Source organism: Pseudophryne corroboree, chromosome 11, assembly GCF_028390025.1.
Source record: "Pseudophryne corroboree isolate aPseCor3 chromosome 11, aPseCor3.hap2, whole genome shotgun sequence".
In the NCBI taxonomy this organism is placed as follows: domain Eukaryota; kingdom Metazoa; phylum Chordata; class Amphibia; order Anura; family Myobatrachidae; genus Pseudophryne; species Pseudophryne corroboree.
In genome coordinates, this window is record NC_086454.1 from 73,847,376 (window position 1) to 73,867,646 (window position 20,271).

At 46.5% G+C, this 20,271-nt stretch overlaps 1 pseudogene; it reads left to right on the plus strand.

Moving 5' to 3' along the window:
- Positions 1-19,879: 19,879 nt before the first annotated feature.
- Positions 19,880-19,998, plus strand: LOC134971375 (5S ribosomal RNA; annotated as a pseudogene).
- The last annotated feature ends 273 nt before the right edge of the window (positions 19,999-20,271 follow it).

Consider the following 20,271-nt stretch of genomic DNA (forward strand, 5'->3'; position numbering starts at 1 on the left):
GAATTTATACGGAAATGTCACAGGAATTAGACGCCAGTATTACGGGAATTATACGGCAATATCACAGGAATTATACGCCAGTATCACAGGAATTATACGGCAGTAACACTGGATATATGACAGCAGAGGACAGCACCACTGTGACTGGTCACTGGACTGATGCTGCACAAGACACTTCCCCTGGTTTAATGCAGGACAACACAGCACCACTGAAAGAGACTTATACAGCTACACTGGATATATGGCAGCAGAGGACACCACCACTGTGACTGGTCACTGGACTGATGCTGCATAAGACAATACCCCTGGTCTGATGCAAGACAACACAGCAAAAATGCATGGGATTTATACAGCAGCCAGCAGCACTGGGAACATATAGCAGCAGAGGACACCAACACTGTGACTGGCTGGACTGATGCAGCATAAGACACTGACTATACTGGACTGGACTGAGCAGCACAACGCAGCACAAGACTCGTCACCCCACTTTCCCGACCCCACACAGACACTGAGGACGTAGACACGTCCTCTCACTACACTCTACGACACTGGAGTGAAAATGGCCGTGACGCGCGGCTCCTTATATGGTATCCAAATCCCGTGAGAATCCGACAGTGGGATGATGACGTTTTGCCTCGTTCGGGTTTCCAAGTCGGGCGGGAAAACTTGAGCCTGACTCGGAACCGGGCTCAGAGTGTGAAGTCCGGTAGGGTTCGGTTCTCTGAGAACCGAACCCGCTCATCTCTAGTCCAAACTGTGATAAACCACCCCCTTAACTATTTTTAGCGATTGGACCAAGTAGATGAGAGGTATTGCAGAATATTTTAGAGATGCAGTCATGTTTCCAGATACAACTGAAGAAGTGAATATAACTATTGTAACTATCTCATCTTACAGAAATGGTTTCAGACTACATTCACATTGGTGCAAAAGCATTGTGCTTTCTATAGCCAACCCTGTTTCTGAGGCATAGACAGAAATATAATTTAGTGTATATAGGCATCCGAGTGTCAATAGAGTACATTTACTAATGACACATAGAAACGAGTAGAAATACATTTTACTTTTCTGTCTTTCATTGTCAGAATCCACCTGATTCTATCCCAGCAGACAGGAATATAACTAGAAATACACATATGACTAAAGGTGTGTACACATGGGGGGATATCTAATTAGCCCCAATAAGCAGCGGCACGCGCCGGCTTATCAGGGATTTTTTCCACCTGCTTCCGGCAAACAAAGCAGAATCCCCGGAAACAGTCCCGTTTTCATCCGAAAACGGGGCAGTTTCACCCGAAAACACAGGTTTCACTGAACCTGTGTGTTTTCGGGAGAAAGGTTTTTTTTCTTTACATGCGATTTAACAGGATAGCCTGTAAAAAAAAATCAGTGAAACATCGGAAAAGTCCGATAAACGGATGAAAACGGCAGTTTTTCGGACCTGATGTTTTAACGAGGATAATTGGATATCCCCCATGGTGAGATAAAGCTGTAAGATTTTGACTACAGATGGATCCGCGCTCATCTGAGGCGGCTCCGTCGCACACGAGCGCTCCCCGCGTGACTAAGCGATTCATCCGCCTAGTCACGCTGGGAACGCACTGAGGCACTTCCATTCTAGTGAATGGGGCATGTGCGCATCACGGACCCGCAAACGCCTTGGACCCGGCAATATCCGCAATTAGCGTGGCTCCATCTGTATATTGTCAACATCTTAAGGAAAGTTAGTGTACATCTCAAGGTATTAGGCAGCTTGCAATGCAATGTGCAGGCAAGTCAATCTTGACTATCTAGTGTAAAAATGGATAACTCTGCGCACTGAGGCTATGTAGATTGGACTGTCCGGGGCGTGCTGCTCGTTCTGGTGGGTGTCCCAACCAACCTATATATTAAATTGAACAAGTATGTGGATAGATCACGGGTGAACTGCGCTCAGCCCCTAATGTGTGTGATGCACTAATACTGAATGGGTAGAGCAAGGATATGTGCTTAACGTGCACTGCTGGTCGTGAGAAAGGACAGATGGATGGCACAACTGATATAGATATGTTGATGTAGATATAATGAGACCCAGTATATGGGGGAACAATGTATTTGACAAATGGGGAAACTCAGATAGCGCTCTACAGAGCAGCCGGCTGTGTAACCCCCGCCGCGTACGGAGAACTCACCTGTCACCCTCTCTTGCTATGTACTATCTAGTACATAGACAAAATCGAAAGTACAGATGGTCAAAATCTGTGCTATCTGGGCTCTGGGGGAGAACAAGGGAAAATCACATAGTCAAAATCGGGCATAGCAAGGATCTCACCGTGTGTATACACAAGGGATAATCAGTATGAAACTCATGATGTATAAATGTCAGTGGTGTCACAAGGCAGGTGTGTGGGGTATGGCCTGCACCCGGGGTGACACCAAAATATCAGCTCCTCTGCAGTGACATGAGCCAGGTGCTGCAGTGTAGTTTCCTACAGCACCCAGCTCCTGTCATAGAAGCATACCCTCCAACATTTTACACATAAAAATCGGTACAAATTAGAAAAGTGGGCGTGACCATGGTTAAACTTTTCCTATACTTTCAATGGAAGTTTGGAGAGCCAAAAATCGGTACAGACCATAAAAAAAAAAGGTACAGTTGGAGGGTATGTAGAAGAGGAGCCGACAGCGTAAGGAGACTGTCTCCAGGATTAGCCCAGCATCTCCGGAGATGCTGGGCACGCCCCCGGAGTGACAATTTTCGGGATCCCCATGAGGCCACGCCCCTCTATATAAGGCCATGCCCCCTTTCTCAGTGAGCATGCTGGGAGATCAGGTGAGCGCACCAGGTGTCACCACTCCCAGTGATGCCTCTGATAGACTATCAGAGGTATGGCATTCCAGGCTGCTACTATTTGCACCCGGCAATCTCTCCAGTAATTCCTTAGGAATTAATGGAGGGATCGGCGGCTACGAATAGTCGCAGCCTAGCATGCCATGCAGCAAGCTGTGTTGCAGCATGGTGCATCACGGCAAAGATGAGCATAGCTCCATCTGTATATGGTGCTGTCACTGTGTAAAAAAGCGATAACAATTCCCATATGATGCAATGTTATATTAATATTCAGACAGATTATAGTAAAAAATAAACAGTCAATGTTATATAGGCAATTCCCACCATGGAGCAGACCTGCATTGTATGGAATCAGCCTATAGCAGCAGTTCTCAGGAGATGGCAGCAGTACAACCAACAGAAACACAAGTATTCTAGGTTTCTGGTTGCAACAATTAGAACTGAGGAACAAGACTTGATTGCTGCCTGCGTAATCTAGCTTTGGAGGTTCCAGGTTTCAATTACGGTGTTGCCTTGTTAAGAGATTAGTACTGTCTTGACTTTATTGTACAGTCTTTACTCCTACTGTATGACCATGATTACATCCACCACTATTTGCCAGCTTTCCATCCTATGACCACCACCTCCCATTATACTACTCTCTCTACCATCCATGGAGTCGCCTATTATTACTCTGCCATCCAGGATAGACTGATTTGTTTAGAGAAGTACAGTATGTTTTACCTTCTATGACTACCGATTGGCCTCCTTGTAGTCATGAACCAGGACTAATTGAGGCATATCTCCAATAACCTTGTTTTCCTCAAGACTCGAAGGGCTATAAAGGGTGGCATGTATAGAATAAATGAGACTTCTGATTCAATCCAGAATTGTATTTATTTCATCATGTCAGCACTTCATTAGCTACACATTAAAATGGGTCAGATACACCTCCTCTGGCCGCTCTCCTCTCTCCCAGTTATCTATATTTAATACAGAAACCTCTTCTAGAGATCAATATACAAAACAGTGCATTCTAGAGTCAGATAAATGATATAGTGAACACTCTAGTGACATCAATACAGAGAACACTCTAATAGCATCTACACATTACAACAAGCATTCTAGTGAGCTCAATACAATGCAGTAAGCATTCACGTGACCTCTATACGCTATAGAGACCATTCTTGTATCATTCATACATAAAAGAGAGCATTCTAGTATCATCTAAACAATACAAAGTACCTTCTAGTGATGTCATATATTAAAGAGAGCATCCTTGCGAAATCCACACAGTATAAATATACTGTACAATAAAGAGCATTCTAGTGACCTTAATGCAATACAGACAGCATTCAGTTGTCCGATATATAACACAGCAAGTATTCTAGAGACATATACAGAATACAGAGAGCATCCCAGTGACCTCAGTTCAATATATAGACCATTCTGGTACATCTACTTAATATAGAGAGAATTTTTTGTAAAATATATACAAAATGAAAAGCAATCTAAAAATCTCTGTATAATACAGACAGTGTTTCAATAATCTCTACAATACAGAGGGCATCCTGGTGTCATACAAAGGACATTTTCAAGGGTATCACTATAAAACACAAAACATTTAAGTAACCATATTACAATACACAAAGCATTCTACTAACATTTCTGCTGCGAGGTACACTGGGCTCCACAAGGATTGGACAATGGGGTGTAGAGTAGGATCTTGATCCGAGGAACCAACAGGCTCAAAGCTTTGACTGTTCCCAGAATGCACAGCGCCGCCTCCTCTATAACCCCGCCTCCCTGCACAGGAGCTCAGTTTTGTAAGTTGGTGCTGCAGTAAGCAGGCACTGAACAGAGGGGCTGCTCCAGGCAGCCCTAAGAAAAGCTTTTTATGAGGTAAAAAGTGAAGACTTCAAGGGCAGCAGTGGTGGTATATGTCTTGTGACATTCACTGCTGCAGCTCCAGCTCTCTCCAGCGACGCTGTACACTCCCGAGCCCTGGTTGCCGGGTACCTACAGCGGAGGCTCCGGTTTTCTTCACGTTAGACACACACGGCTGGGGCTCTCCAGGATCGCGTGGCCGTGCTTCGGGAGGTGGTAAGTTGCCCGGTGTTTATCGCGATCCGGCGCGGTCAGTGGGAGGCGGGCCGCGTGCGCTGGCGGTGGACACTGTGGATACAGGCGATCCCACTAGATCACTAGGGCATGGGCGCAGGTGAGGTTTTCTCTCTAAACCAATTCTTATATCGCCCACAGTACCCGGTGGTTTTGCCAGCAGAGAGGATAAGACTTAGACCTGAAGCCCCTCCCCCAGCCCCAGGGCGCCATTTCTAGAAAGTGTTCCCGCCCTGGAGCTGCATATCTGTCTTTTCCTCACTCCCTGTCGGTGTCTGCGGCGCCATTATCCCTCAGCTCACTGTTCCTGGGACTGCTTGGGCAAATCCTCCTATGTAAAGCCGCCTGGTTGTCAGTGCTGTGACTTTACATGACACTTAAGTATTCTACCTGCCTTTTTTAGTCAGTGTTAGTAATTGTACTAGAAAACCCTGACTAAATGCACTATTTAGTCAGGGTTTTCTAGTACAATTACCCTGTGATATACATCCAGTTCTTACTGTGTACTGTTATATCATTTGTTATATAGCTGTGTAAGCTAGTCCAATGCAGTATTATTGTCAGTAATAACCTCTGCATTGTACAAACTGTGACTATCTTTGTGTGCATTTGATAGCTGAGTGGTGTCCATTTCGTGTCTTTCACTCAACCTGCTATCTCTATATTCTATAACCTGAGGGGGCTTGGTGCGTCAGGTTTTATCTAACATAGGATTTTCACAAAGATATACTGTATTACGTATTTTTCTCTGTGATTTAGTCACCATATCTCTCCTTTATCTCTGCTAGTGCTGACTACACTGCGCAGGGGTTTGGGTTTAGAGATATAGTGCTGCTGATAATTGTACTGTGTTACCTCATACTGCAAGTTATATCATGTCTGCTTCTGAGGGTAACGGTTCTGGGGCTGAACACACTGCCGGTGTTGCTGAAACCACAGACCCATATGAGGAGAATATAGCAGCTGTGGGCTCTGGTTCTGGGGGCTCCTTGCCCCCCAGTGGGACTGTGGCAACGGAGGCACATACTGACCCACCGTGGGCCGCTTTTTCCACACTTCTGCATACGCTAGTTCATAAACTAACACCCCCTATGGGACCCTCAATGCCGGTACAACCGTATGTGGTCCCTGCAGCTAACCCGCCGTGGGCGGACGAATTATCTGCTCAGTTAAAGAAGTTGAACCAGTCCCTGACTACTAAAAAGTCTGACCATCGCTCGCCTAAGTCCAAGGGTTCCTCTAAGCGAGTGCTTGTCTCCTCACAATCCACTGCTGTCACTGACACCTCGTCTGATGAAGACGGCACGTATACTGACCCCACAGGTTCTGACTCAGATACGGGTGATGGGGAGGGTAGTTCACATGTGGATGTTCCTGATCTTTTGGAGGCTATTAAGTTAATTCTACAGATTACGGATGATCCCGAGCCATCCGTCCCTCCTAAGAAACCAGATAGGTTCAAGCTTCAGAAGGTGGTTAACCAATTTTACCTCACTCTGACCACCTAGTGGATATACGTCAGGAACCCTGGGAAAACCCGGGTACGAAGTTTGTGCCTCACAAGAAGATGCTGGCTTGCTATCCCCTCACGCCAGAGCTGTCTAAGAATTGGGAAACGCCTCCTCCAGTGGACTCACATGTGGCCAGGATGGTGGTTTCCTCAGCTCTGCCTGTCACTACCGTCACGTCTCTAAAAGAGCCTATGGATAAGCGTGTGGAGGGTTGTCTGAAAGCGATTTACACCCTCACGGGTGCTGCGCAAAGGCCCACTATTGCAGCTACATGGGCTGCCGAGGCTATTGAAGCGTGGGCCTTGGAGTTAGATACTGAATTCTCCTCTGACCATGCTAGACAATGCTTGTCATATATTGTCACAGCTTCTCGCTATATTAAAGAGGCGGCTTCGGATGCCGGTATCCTAGCAGCCAAGGCCTCTACTACGTCAGTCCTGGCTCGCCGGATATTGTGGCTGAGATCCTGGTCTGTGGATCTGGAGGTACTCCCTTTCAAGGGAGATATTCTGTTTGGGGAGGACTTAAATAAGATAGTGGCTGACTTGGCTACTGCCAAAACTGCCTGTCTACCAAATACTGCTCCTTCTGTGTCGAAGGCTAAAGGTACGTCCTTTCGCCCCTTTCGCTCTTCAGGTAAAGCAAAAGGTCAGGCGTACCACAAGCAGGCCCGCACTTCCAAACCTGGTAAGCCGAAGCCCAAAAGAGCCTGGGCTGCCCGTCAGCCAGCTTCCAAGACCGATAAGTCTGCCGCACGACGGGGTGGGCCTCCCCCTGGGGGATCCCAGGGTGGGGGGCCGGCTTCTAGGGTAAACCCAGGAATGGTTGAAGACCACTTCAGATACCTAGGTACGGGAAGTCGTCACTCGAGGTTACGCCATAGCCTTCAAAAACCGACCCCCCTCATCGATTTTGCCAGACAGACGTCCCGTCGGACCAGACAAAGGCAAACACTCTGCATTCGGTGGTACAGACCCTCCTGGATACAGGAGTTGTAGTACAGGTGCCTCTTGCTCAGAAGGGCCAGGGGTACTATTCTCCGCTGTTTCTAGTCCCGAAACCGAATGGGTCCTCCCGGCCCATTCTCAACCTCAAAGCATTGAACAAGTTTGTGAAGGTTTCCAAGTTCCGTATGGAAACCCTTCGCTCCATAGTTCTGGCCTTGGAACCTGGGGACTACATGGTCTCCCTGGATATACAGGATGCTTACCTGCATATTCCTATAACAGCGTCAAATCAGCAATACCTGAGGTTCGCTATTGGCAACCTTCATTACCAGTTTCGGGCATTACGTTTTGGTTTAACAATGGCTCCGCAAGTTTTCACCAAAGTAATGGCGGTGATGACGGTGGTACTCCGCCATCAAGGGGTCAGGATACTGCCGTACCTGGATGACTTGTTAGTCCAGGCAAATTCCCCAGAACTTCTCCTGTGTCATCTGGATATGACGGTCCAGTTTCTACAAGCCCACGGGTGGCGCATCAAATGGTAGAAATCCTCCCTGGTCCCTGCTCAGAGCATGGTGCACCTGGGAGCGCTATTGGACACTAACAACCAGTGGTTGTTCTTGTCTCAGGAGAAAGTCCTGAAGCTTTAGGAGAGGATTCGTTGCTTCCTTTCTCATCCGCAAGTGTCGATACATTCGGCGATGCAGGTGCTGGGCCTCATGGTCTCAGCATTCGACATGGTGGAGTATGCTCAATTCCATTCTCGCCCCCTCCAGAGGCTGGTTCTAGCCAAGTGGGATGTCCTGCCTCACCGGATCAGGTCTCACATGATCTCATTGACTCCGGAGGTCCGTCTGTCGCTACTTTGGGGGCTCCGGGACCAACAGTTGTGCAGGGGCCGTCCCTTCTGGATATCCAACTGGGTCCTGTTGACGACAGATGCCAGTCTAAGAGGTTGGGGCGCGGTGCTGGAGCAACACTCCCTTCACGGTCGGTGGACCAAGGAGGAATCTCTCCTCTCGATTAACATTCTGGAATTGCGGGCGGTCTTCAATGCGTTGAACCTGGCCCAGCATTTAATTCAGAACCGTCCTGTTCAAATACAGTCGGACAATGCCACTACAGTCGCTTACATAAATCATCAAGGTGGCACTCAAAGCCGTTTGGCAATGAAGGAAGTCTCACGGATTCTACCTTGGGCGGAACGCCATCTACCGGCCATATCAGCAATATTCATTCCGGGAGTTCTGAATTGGGAAGCAGACTGTCTCAGTCGTCAGGACGTGCATGCCAACAAGTTGAGCCTTCATCCAGAAGTGTTTCAACTCCTAGTGGAAAAGTGGGGTCTTCCAGATGTAGATCTGATGGCGTCTTGACACAATCACAAGGCTCCGGTCTTCGGAGCAAGGACAAGGGATCCTCAAGCCGCATTCGTGGATGCGCTGGCGGTGCCGTGGAGGTTTCGGCTGCCGTACGTGTTCCCTCCGGTGTCACTCCTGCCCAGGGTAATTCGGAAGTTCAAGCAAGAAAAAGGAAATCTGCTTCTCATAGCTCCGGCGTGGCCCAGACGGCCCTGGTTCTCAGACCTGCAAGGCCTATCGTCAGAGCGTCCACTTCTGCTTCCACAATGCCCAGACCTCCTCGTTCAGGGCCCCTGTGTCTACCAGGACCTAGCCCGGCTGTCTTTGACGGCGTGGCTCTTGAAGCTTCCGTCTTGAGGGCTAAGGGTTTTTCTGAAGAGGTCATTAAAACTATGTTGCGTGCCCGGAAACTGGCTTCTGCTTGGATTTACTATAGGGTCTGGCATTCCTACTTTACATAACAATTATGATGCTTCCGGGTTTAGTACAGCCAAACTTTTGGCTTTTCTGCAGCAGGGCTTAGATTTAGGCCTGCATCTGGCCTCCCTCAAGGTTCATATTTCGGCCTTGTCGGTGTGGTTTCAGAGAAAAAAGCGACTTTACCTGACGTTCATACTTTCACTCAGGGTGTGTTGCGTATCCAACCTCCCTATGTCCCGCCTGTGGCTCCTTGGGACTTGTCGGTGGTTTTGGAGGCGTTGCAGGAGCCTCCGTTTGAACCCCTGGGTTCAGCTGACCTTAAGTGGCTTTCCCTTAAGGTGGTGTTCTTGCTGGCTATTGCCTCTGCTAGAAGAGTGTCGGATCTGGGTGCCTTGTCTTGTAGTTCCCCATATCTGATTTTTCACCGTGACTGGGCGGTTCAAGGGACTCGTCACAGATATTTACCTAAGGTGGTTTCTTCGTTCCACCTTAATCAGGAGATTGTGGTTCCGGCCTTTGTCTCTCCTGATTTGTCTCCCAAAGAGCAGTCTTTGGATGTGGTACGGGCTCTCCGTATCTACGTAAAGAGAACTGCTTCTATTCGAAAATCTGATTCTCTCTTGGTTTTGTTTGGATTTCACAAACGTGACTGGCCTGCTCACAAGCAGACCCTGGCCAGATGGATTAGAATGGTCATTGCACATGCTTATGTGAAGGCTGGTCTGTCAGCTCCTGCTCACATTACGGCCCATTCTACTCGGTTTGTTGGACCTTCTTGGGCAGCCCAACATGGTGCGACCCTTGAACAATTGTGCAAGGCGGCTACGTGGTCCTCTGGGAACACGTTCATAAGGTTCTATGCCTGCGATATTGCCGCTTCCCAGGATGCTTCCTTTGGACGCCGGGTTCTTGTGCCCGCTACAGTGCGTCCCCTCCCATAAGGAACTGCTTTAGGACATCCCCATTTTCCAATACTTGTGGAGCCCAGTGTACCCCGCAGCAGAAAATGAGATTTATGGTAAGAACTTACCTTTGTTAAATCTCTTTCTGCGAGGTACACTGGGCTCCACAAGGAGCCCAGTGGCTACTAACTGTTGTTGTCTCTTTTCCTGCTACTGCATTGGGCTAGTTAACTAAAAACTGAGCTCCTGTGCAGGGAGGCGGGGTTATAGAGGAGGCGGCGCTGTGCATTCTGGGAACAGTCAAAGCTTTGAGCCTGTTGGTGCCTCGGATCAAGATCCTACTCTACACTCCAATGTCCAATCCTTGTGGAGCCCAGTGTACCTTACAGAAAGAGATTTAACAAAGGTAAGTTCTTACCATAAATCTCGTTATATCTAGGCAAGAAAGAGAACATTTCAGTCAAAAAAAGAGAACATTCCAGTAACCAACACATAATGACCAGAACATCCTAATAATTCAAGAGAGAGTGAGCATTCTAGTTACTTTTTAATGACCAATCAGTCTAATTACCTCTATATACAATATAGAGAACATTATTTTGGCCAGTAGTAAAAACAAAATACAGTACTAGTGATTACAATTCAATGTGAACTACGGTATGTTCTTTATGCCACTATAAAAAACGCAGCCCCAAAAATATCTGTTACAGTACAGGCCCCTAAATAAATGATTTTACAATGTAGTCCGTTAAAATCTCTGATGGCTGCAAAATGCAAATTCCAGTATGGTGATTTTACAATACAGACCCCAGATCTAGGATGGCTGCATAAAGCGACCCACCCACCCAAACTCTTTTGATGATAGCAATCAGATTGCACATCTGTGATTGCTTTGGAGTAACCCATTACTCCACTGACCTCAGCTGGGGGAAAAAAATCAGACCCCGGATCACTGGTGACTTTATAATGCATTGTTGCACCAGTTTCTGCGAAAGTGTGAGCCATCTAGACTGTTTGCACATGTGCAGATTAAAAAAATATGTATTTAAAAAAATTGACATACAGTATTAGAGCATGTAAAGAGTCCAAAAATATACAAAGAGAAAAAGTATGACTCTAGGGGCACCTCTCATGTCTGACATCTGAATGGGTGATATTTAATACTTTACGTAACTCATTGTGGGCATTTTTGCCTATCTGTCACTATAATAGGTGATATCTAATACCCTACGATAGGTGTGCTTTCTAAGGGGCACCTTTCATGTCTGACATCTGAATGGGTGATATTTAATACTCTACTTATCTCATTGTGGGCATTTTTGCCTATCTGTTACTATAATAGAGATATCTAATAACCTACGATAATTGTGCATATTTAAACACTTTTTGTTTCTTTGCTCTCTTTTTTAGCAGGCACACCACCTGTAATACCCTACTATAGGAGTGCATAATTAAACAATTTGCTTTCCTGCTTTGTTAGCAGGCATACCACCTGTTGGCTATTTAAAAGTCACAGGATTTATCAAAGAAAAAAATATATATTTTCTGTGGGTGTTATTCTTTGCCCACCTCTGATTAAACATTTCTGTATTAGTTCAATATTTTGTACTGCCTGTTCACAGGCTCATGAGGTAAAACCCACATAAAATTTCTGTCTCAGCTGGCATAAACCTCCACGCCTTAGCCAATAACAGTGTATATATCAGGAACCATTGTTGCTATCTATATATCTCATGCTCCTAGAGAGGGAGCATGGCATATCTGCTCATATCTTTTGTGTATGCATATTAAGCACTAATATCTCTGCATGCTTCAGCCAGTTACATTGTATATCACAGGAAACTCTGTTGTTATACTCTTTATGTTCCTGGAGAAGAAGCAAAGCATACCTACTCACTTCCCTTAGACTATGCATATCAAGCATTGAGAGTTCTGCATATACACATGATTACAGTAATGGATTCTGTTGGATCCCTCGCTCAATCTTTCTGGTAATGCAAAAAAATATATCTGTATATACTTTAGAGATGAGCGCCTGAAATTTTTCGGGTTTTGTGTTTTGGTTTTGGGTTCGGTTCCGCGGCCGTGTTTTGGGTTCGAACGCGTTTTGGCAAAACCTCACCGAATTTTTTTTGTCGGATTCGGGTGTGTTTTGGATTCGGGTGTTTTTTTCAAAAAACACTAAAAAACAGCTTAAATCATAGAATTTGGGGGTCATTTTGATCCCAAAGTATTATTAACCTCAAAAACCATAATTTACACTCATTTTCAGTCTATTCTGAATACCTCACACCTCACAATATTATTTTTAGTCCTAAAATTTGCACCGAGGTCGCTGTGTGAGTAAGATAAGCGACCCTAGTGGCCGACACAAACACCGGGCCCATCTAGGAGTGGCACTGCAGTGTCACGCAGGATGTCCCTTCCAAAAAACCCTCCCCAAACAGCACATGACGCAAAGAAAAAAAGAGGCGCAATGAGGTAGCTGTGTGAGTAAGATTAGCGACCCTAGTGGCCGACACAAACACCGGGCCCATCTAGGAGTGGCACTGCAGTGTCACGCAGGATGGCCCTTCCAAAAAACCCTCCCCAAACAGCACATGACGCAAAGAAAAAAAGAGGCGCAATGAGGTAGCTGTGTGAGTAAGATTAGCGACCCTAGTGGCCGACACAAACACCGGGCCCATCTAGGAGTGGCACTGCAGTGTCACGCAGGATGTCCCTTCCAAAAAACCCTCCCCAAACAGCACATGACGCAAAGAAAAAAAGAGGCGCAATGAGGTAGCTGTGTGAGTAAGATTAGCGACCCTAGTGGCCGACACAAACACCGGGCCCATCTAGGAGTGGCACTGCAGTGTCACGCAGGATGTCCCTTCCAAAAAACCCTCCCCAAACAGCACATGACGCAAAGAAAAAAAGAGGCGCAATGAGGTAGCTGTGTGAGTAAGATTAGCGACCCTAGTGGCCGACACAAACACCGGGCCCATCTAGGAGTGGCACTGCAGTGTCACGCAGGATGTCCCTTCCAAAAAACCCTCCCCAAACAGCACATGACGCAAAGAAAAAAAGAGGCGCAATGAGGTAGCTGACTGTGTGAGTAAGATTAGCGACCCTAGTGGCCGACACAAACACCGGGCCCATCTAGGAGTGGCACTGCAGTGTCACGCAGGATGTCCCTTTCAAAAAAAACCTCCCCAATCAGCACATGATGCAAAGAAAAAGAAAAGAAAAAAGAGGTGCAAGATGGAATTGTCCTTGGGCCCTCCCACCCACCCTTATGTTGTATAAACAAAACAGGACATGCACACTTTAACCAACCCATCATTTCAGTGACAGGGTCTGCCACACGACTGTGACTGATATGACGGGTTGGTTTGGACCCCCCCCAAAAAAGAAGCAATTAATCTCTCCTTGCACAAACTGGCTCTACAGAGGCAAGATGTCCACCTCATCTTCACCCTCCGATATATCACCGTGTACATCCCCCTCCTCACAGATTATCAATTCGTCCCCACTGGAATCCACCATCTCAGCTCCCTGTGTACTTTCTGGAGGCAATTGCTGCTGGTCAATGTCTCCGCGGAGGAATTGATTATAATTCATTTTAATGAACATCATCTTCTCCACATTTTCTGGATGTAACCTCGTACGCCGATTGCTGACAAGGTGAGCGGCGGCACTAAACACTCTTTCGGAGTACACACTTGTGGGAGGGCAACTTAGGTAGAATAAAGCCAGTTTGTGCAAGGGCCTCCAAATTGCCTCTTTTTCCTGCCAGTATAAGTACGGACTGTGTGACGTGCCTACTTGGATGCGGTCACTCATATAATCCTCCACCATTCTATCAATGTTGAGAGAATCATATGCAGTGACAGTAGACGACATGTCCGTAATCGTTGTCAGGTCCTTCAGTCCGGACCAGATGTCAGCATCAGCAGTCGCTCCAGACTGCCCTGCATCACCGCCAGCGGGTGGGCTCGGAATTCTGAGCCTTTTCCTCGCACCCCCAGTTGCGGGAGAATGTGAAGGAGGAGATGTTGACAGGTCGCGTTCCGCTTGACTTGACAATTTTGTCACCAGCAGGTCTTTCAACCCCAGCAGACCTGTGTCTGCCGGAAAGAGAGATCCAAGGTAGGCTTTAAATCTAGGATCGAGCACGGTGGCCAAAATGTAGTGCTCTGATTTCAACAGATTGACCACCCGTGAATCCTTGTTAAGCGAATTAAGGGCTGCATCCACAAGTCCCACATGCCTAGCGGAATCGCTCCCTTTTAGCTCCTTCTTCAATGCCTCCAGCTTCTTCTGCAAAAGCCTGATGAGGGGAATGACCTGACTCAGGCTGGCAGTGTCTGAACTGACTTCACGTGTGGCAAGTTCAAAGGGCATCAGAACCTTGCACAACGTTGAAATCATTCTCCACTGCACTTGAGACAGGTGCATTCCACCTACTATATCGTGCTCAATTGTATAGGCTTGAATGGCCTTTTGCTGCTCCTCCAACCTCTGAAGCATATAGAGGGTTGAATTCCACCTCGTTACCACTTCTTGCTTCAGATGATGGCAGGGCAGGTTCAGTAGTTTTTGGTGGTGCTCCAGTTTTCTGTACGTGGTGCCTGTACGCCGAAAGTGTCCCGCAATTCTTCTGGCCACCGACAGCATCTCTTGCACGCCCCTGTCGTTTTTTAAAAAATTCTGCACCACCAAATTCAAGGTATGTGCAAAACATGGGACGTGCTGGAATTGGCCCAGATTTAATGCACACACAATATTGCTGGCGTTGTCCGATGCCACAAATCCACAGGAGAGTCCAATTGGGGTAAGCCATTCCGCGATGATCTTCCTCAGTTGCCGTAAGAGGTTTTCAACTGTGTGCGTATTCTGGAAAGCGGTGATACAAAGCGTAGCCTGCCTAGGAAAGAGTTGGCGTTTGCGAGATGCTGCTACTGGTGCCGCCGCTGCTGTTCTTGCGGCGGGAGTCCATACATCTACCCAGTGGGCTGTCACAGTCATATAGTCCTGACCCTGCCCTGCTCCACTTGTCCACATGTCCGTGGTTAAGTGGACATTGGGTACAGCTGCATTTTTTAGGACACTGGTGACTCTTTTTCTGAGGTCTGTGTACATTTTCGGTATCGCCTGCCTAGAGAAATGGAACCTAGATGGTATTTGGTACCGGGGACACAGTACCTCCAACAAGTCTCTAGTTGGCTCTGCAGTAATGATGGATACCGGAACCACGTTTCTCACCACCCAGGATGCCAAGGCCTCAGTTATCCGCTTTGCAGTAGGATGACTGCTGTGATATTTCATCTTCCTCGCAAAGGACTGTTGAACAGTCAATTGCTTACTGGAAGTAGTACAAGTGGGCTTACGACTTCCCCTCTGGGATGACCATCGACTCCCAGCGGCAACAACAGCAGCGCCAGCAGCAGTAGGCGTTACACGCAAGGATGCATCGGAGGAATCCCAGGCAGGAGAGGACTCGTCAGAATTGCCAGTGACATGGCCTGCAGGACTATTGGCATTCCTGGGGAAGGAGGAAATTGACACTGAGGGAGTTGGTGGGGTGGTTTGCGTGAGCTTGGTTACAAGAGGAAGGGATTTACTGGTCAGTGGACTGCTTCCGCTGTCACCCAAAGTTTTTGAACTTGTCACTGACTTATTATGAATGCGCTGCAGGTGACGTATAAGGGAGGATGTTCCGAGGTGGTTAACGTCCTTACCCCTACTTATTACAGCTTGACAAAGGGAACACACGGCTTGACACCTGTTGTCCGCATTTCTGGTGAAATACCTCCACACCGAAGAGCTGATTTTTTTGGTATTTTCACCTGGCATGTCAACGGCCATATTCCTCCCACGGACAACAGGTGTCTCCCCGGGTGCCTGACTTAAACAAACCACCTCACCATCAGAATCCTCCTGGTCAATTTCCTCCCCAGCGCCAGCAACACCCATATCCTCCTCATCCTGGTGTACTTCAACACTGACATCTTCAATCTGACTATCAGGAACTGGACTGCGGGTGCTCCTTCCAGCACTTGCAGGGGGCGTGCAAATGGTGGAAGGCGCATGCTCTTCACGTCCAGTGTTGGGAAGGTCAGGCATCGCAACCGACACAATTGGACTCTCCTTGTGGATTTGGGATTTCAAAGAACGCACAGTTCTTTGCGGTGCTTTGCCTTTTGCCAGCTTGAGTCTTTTCAGTTTTCTAGCGAGAGGCTGAGTGCTTCCATCCTCATGAGAAGCTGAACCACTAGCCATGAACATAGGCCAGGGCCTCAGCCGTTCCTTGCCACTCCGTGTGGTAAATGGCATATTGGCAAGTTTACGCTTCTCCTCCGACAATTTTTTTTTAGGTTTTGGAGTCCTTTTTTTACTGATATTTGGTGTTTTGGTTTTGACATGCTCTGTACTATGCCATTGGGCATCGGCCTTGGCAGACGACGTTGCTGGCATTTCATCGTCTCGGCCATGACTAGTGGCAGCAGCTTCAGCACGAGGTGGAAGTGGATCTTGATCTTTCCCTAATTTTGGAACCTCAACATTTTTGTTCTCCATATTTTAATAGGCACAACTAAAAGGCACCTCAGGTAAACAATGGAGATGGATGGATTGGATACTAGTATACAATTATGGACGGGCTGCCGAGTGCCGACACAGAGGTAGCCACAGCCGTGAACTACCGCACTGTACTGTGTCTGCTGCTAATATATAGACTGGTTGATAAAGAGATAGTATACTCGTAACTAGTATGTATGTATAAAGAAAGAAAAAAAAACCACGGTTAGGTGGTATATACAATTATGGACGGGCTGCCGAGTGCCGACACAGAGGTAGCCACAGCCGTGAACTACCGCACTGTACTGTGTCTGCTGCTAATATATAGACTGGTTGATAAAGAGATAGTATACTCGTAACTAGTATGTATGTATAAAGAAAGAAAAAAAAACCACGGTTAGGTGGTATATACAATTATGGACGGGCTGCCGAGTGCCGACACAGAGGTAGCCACAGCCGTGAACTACCGCACTGTACTGTGTCTGCTGCTAATATATAGACTGGTTGATAAAGAGATAGTATAATCGTAACTAGTATGTATGTATAAAGAAAGAAAAAAAAACCACGGTTAGGTGGTATATACAATTATGGACGGGCTGCCGAGTGCCGACACAGAGGTAGCCACAGCCGTGAACTACCGCACTGTACTGTGTCTGCTGCTAATATATAGACTGGTTGATAAAGAGATAGTATACTCGTAACTAGTATGTATGTATAAAGAAAGAAAAAAAAACCACGGTTAGGTGGTATATACAATTATGGACGGGCTGCCGAGTGCCGACACAGAGGTAGCCACAGCCGTGAACTACCGCACTGTACTGTGTCTGCTGCTAATATATAGACTGGTTGATAAAGAGATAGTATACTCGTAACTAGTATGTATGTATAAAGAAAGAAAAAAAAACCACGGTTAGGTGGTATATACAATTATGGACGGGCTGCCGAGTGCCGACACAGAGGTAGCCACAGCCGTGAACTACCGCACTGTACTGTGTCTGCTGCTAATATAGACTGGTTGATAAAGAGATGGTATACTCGTAACTAGTATGTATGTATAAAGAAAGAAAAAAAAACCACGGTTAGGTGGTATATACAATTATGGACGGGCTGCCGAGTGCCGACACAGAGGTAGCCACAGCCGTGAACTACCGCACTGTACTGTGTCTGCTGCTAATATATAGACTGGTTGATAAAGAGATAGTATACTCGTAACTAGTATGTATGTATAAAGAAAGAAAAAAAAACCACGGTTAGGTGGTATATACAATTATGGACGGGCTGCCGAGTGCCGACACAGAGGTAGCCACAGCCGTGAACTACCGCACTGTACTGTGTCTGCTGCTAATATATAGACTGGTTGATAAAGAGATAGTATACTCGTAACTAGTATGTATGTATAAAGAAAGAAAAAAAAACCACGGTTAGGTGGTATATACAATTATGGACGGGCTGCCGAGTGCCGACACAGAGGTAGCCACAGCCGTGAACTACCGCACTGTACTGTGTCTGCTGCTAATATAGACTGGTTGATAAAGAGATAGTATACTACTAATATTATATACTGGTGGTCAGGTCACTGGTCACTAGTCACACTGGCAGTGGCACTCCTGCAGCAAAAGTGTGCACTGTTTAATTTTAATATAATATTATGTACTCCTGGCTCCTGCTATAACCTATAACTGGCACTGCAGTAGTGCTCCCCAGTCTCCCCCACAATTATAAGCTGTGTGAGCTGAGCAGTCAGACAGATATATAATATATATAGATGATGCAGCACACTGGCCTGAGCCTGAGCAGTGCACACAGATATGGTATGTGACTGACTGAGTCACTGTGTGTATCGCTTTTTTCAGGCAGAGAACGGATATATTAAATAAACTGCACTGTGTGTCTGGTGGTCACTCACTATATAATATATTATGTACTCCTGGCTCCTGCTATAACCTATAACTGGCACTGCAGTAGTGCTCCCCAGTCTCCCCCACAATTATAAGCTGTGTGAGCTGAGCAGTCAGACAGATATATAATATTATATATAGATAATAGATGATGCAGCACACTGGCCTGAGCCTGAGCAGTGCACACAGATATGGTATGTGACTGAGTCACTGTGTGCTGTGTATCGCTTTTTTCAGGCAGAGAACGGATTATAAGTAAAAGTGGTGGTCACTGGTCACTATCAGCAAAACTCTGCACTGTACACTACTGAGTACTCCTAATGCTCCCCAAAATTAGTAAATCAAGTGTCTAAACGGAGAGGACGCCAGCCACGTCCTCTCCCTATCAATCTCAATGCACGTGTGAAAATGGCGGCGACGCGCGGCTCCTTATATAGAATCCGAGTCTCGCGATAGAATCCGAGCCTCGCGAGAATCCGACAGCGTCATGATGACGTTCGGGCGCGCTCGGGTTAACCGAGCAAGGCGGGAAGATCCGAGTCGCTCGGACCCGTAAAAAAAAACATGAAGTTCTGGCGGGTTCGGATTCAGAGAAACCGAACCCGCTCATCTCTAATATACTTATGACTGTTCATAGGGATTATTATATTTTTTGTTTGATCCTCCGCTCAATTCTCTTGTTTATGCATAGTTAGCAACAAATACCTCGTTATATACCTATGATTACAGGGATTGTTATTGTGGGATTGATATCATTTGGTTCCACAAGTGGCCTGCGTCAGACACTGCTTCAAAGGCAACTCTATGGTATTGCCCCTTTGACGACCTGCCACCAAGGAGACAGTTAACATTTTATACTTTGCCACTGTCAGAAGTGACCACTTAGAAATAATTTCTTTCTAGGTCTTTGATAGGATGTGTTAAACATACGTAAATGTGTCATTGCATGGGCATCATGTTTACATTTTTCATTGTTTCCTTCTCTTTTGTGATATCTGCATGATACTGTTCACCGTCACCAAGATTTATATTTATATTATATTTATATTATATTCAAATTAAACAGGTGACCGTAAGGAAACCAAGAACTTCAAATTATTGGTCCTTTAAGACTTCGTAACCTTTTTTCTACGTTCCTACTTTCCTTCTTTCCGTGAACTCTCATCCACGATTCAGGCGGACTAGTCCCCCAGGGTACACGTCTTGCCAGTCTAACGGGACAGCAGATTCACACCTAATCATCTATCGATATCCACTCAATCATTCTACAGTCTCATCATAATTCCTCCCGAGAAGGAATCAATCCTTCCGTTTCGGTGCACTCTCATTGGCGATGTAGGGCAAGCTCTCTCTACGACCATACCCCTCCGTTCACGCCCAATCTCGTCCGATCTTGGAAGCTAAACGGAGGTGGGCTGGGTCAGTACCTAGACAGGTGACTACTAGGGAATACCCGGTGAAGTAGGAACATTTACCTATGGTAATAACGCCAACAGCAGTATCACTACTTTACTGATTCCAACTATTTCCTTAATCTCCTAATGATTTACCTTTCAATTAGTGATGAGCGAGGTTCGTTTTTACTCGGTTTTACTCGGTTTTACTCGGTTCTCAAAACGGCATCTTATTGGCTATCCAAAACACGTGACATCCGTGAGCCAATAAGATGCCGTTTTGAGAACCGAGTAAAACCGAGTAAAACCGAGTAAAACCGAATCCGCTCATCACTACTTTCAATGAT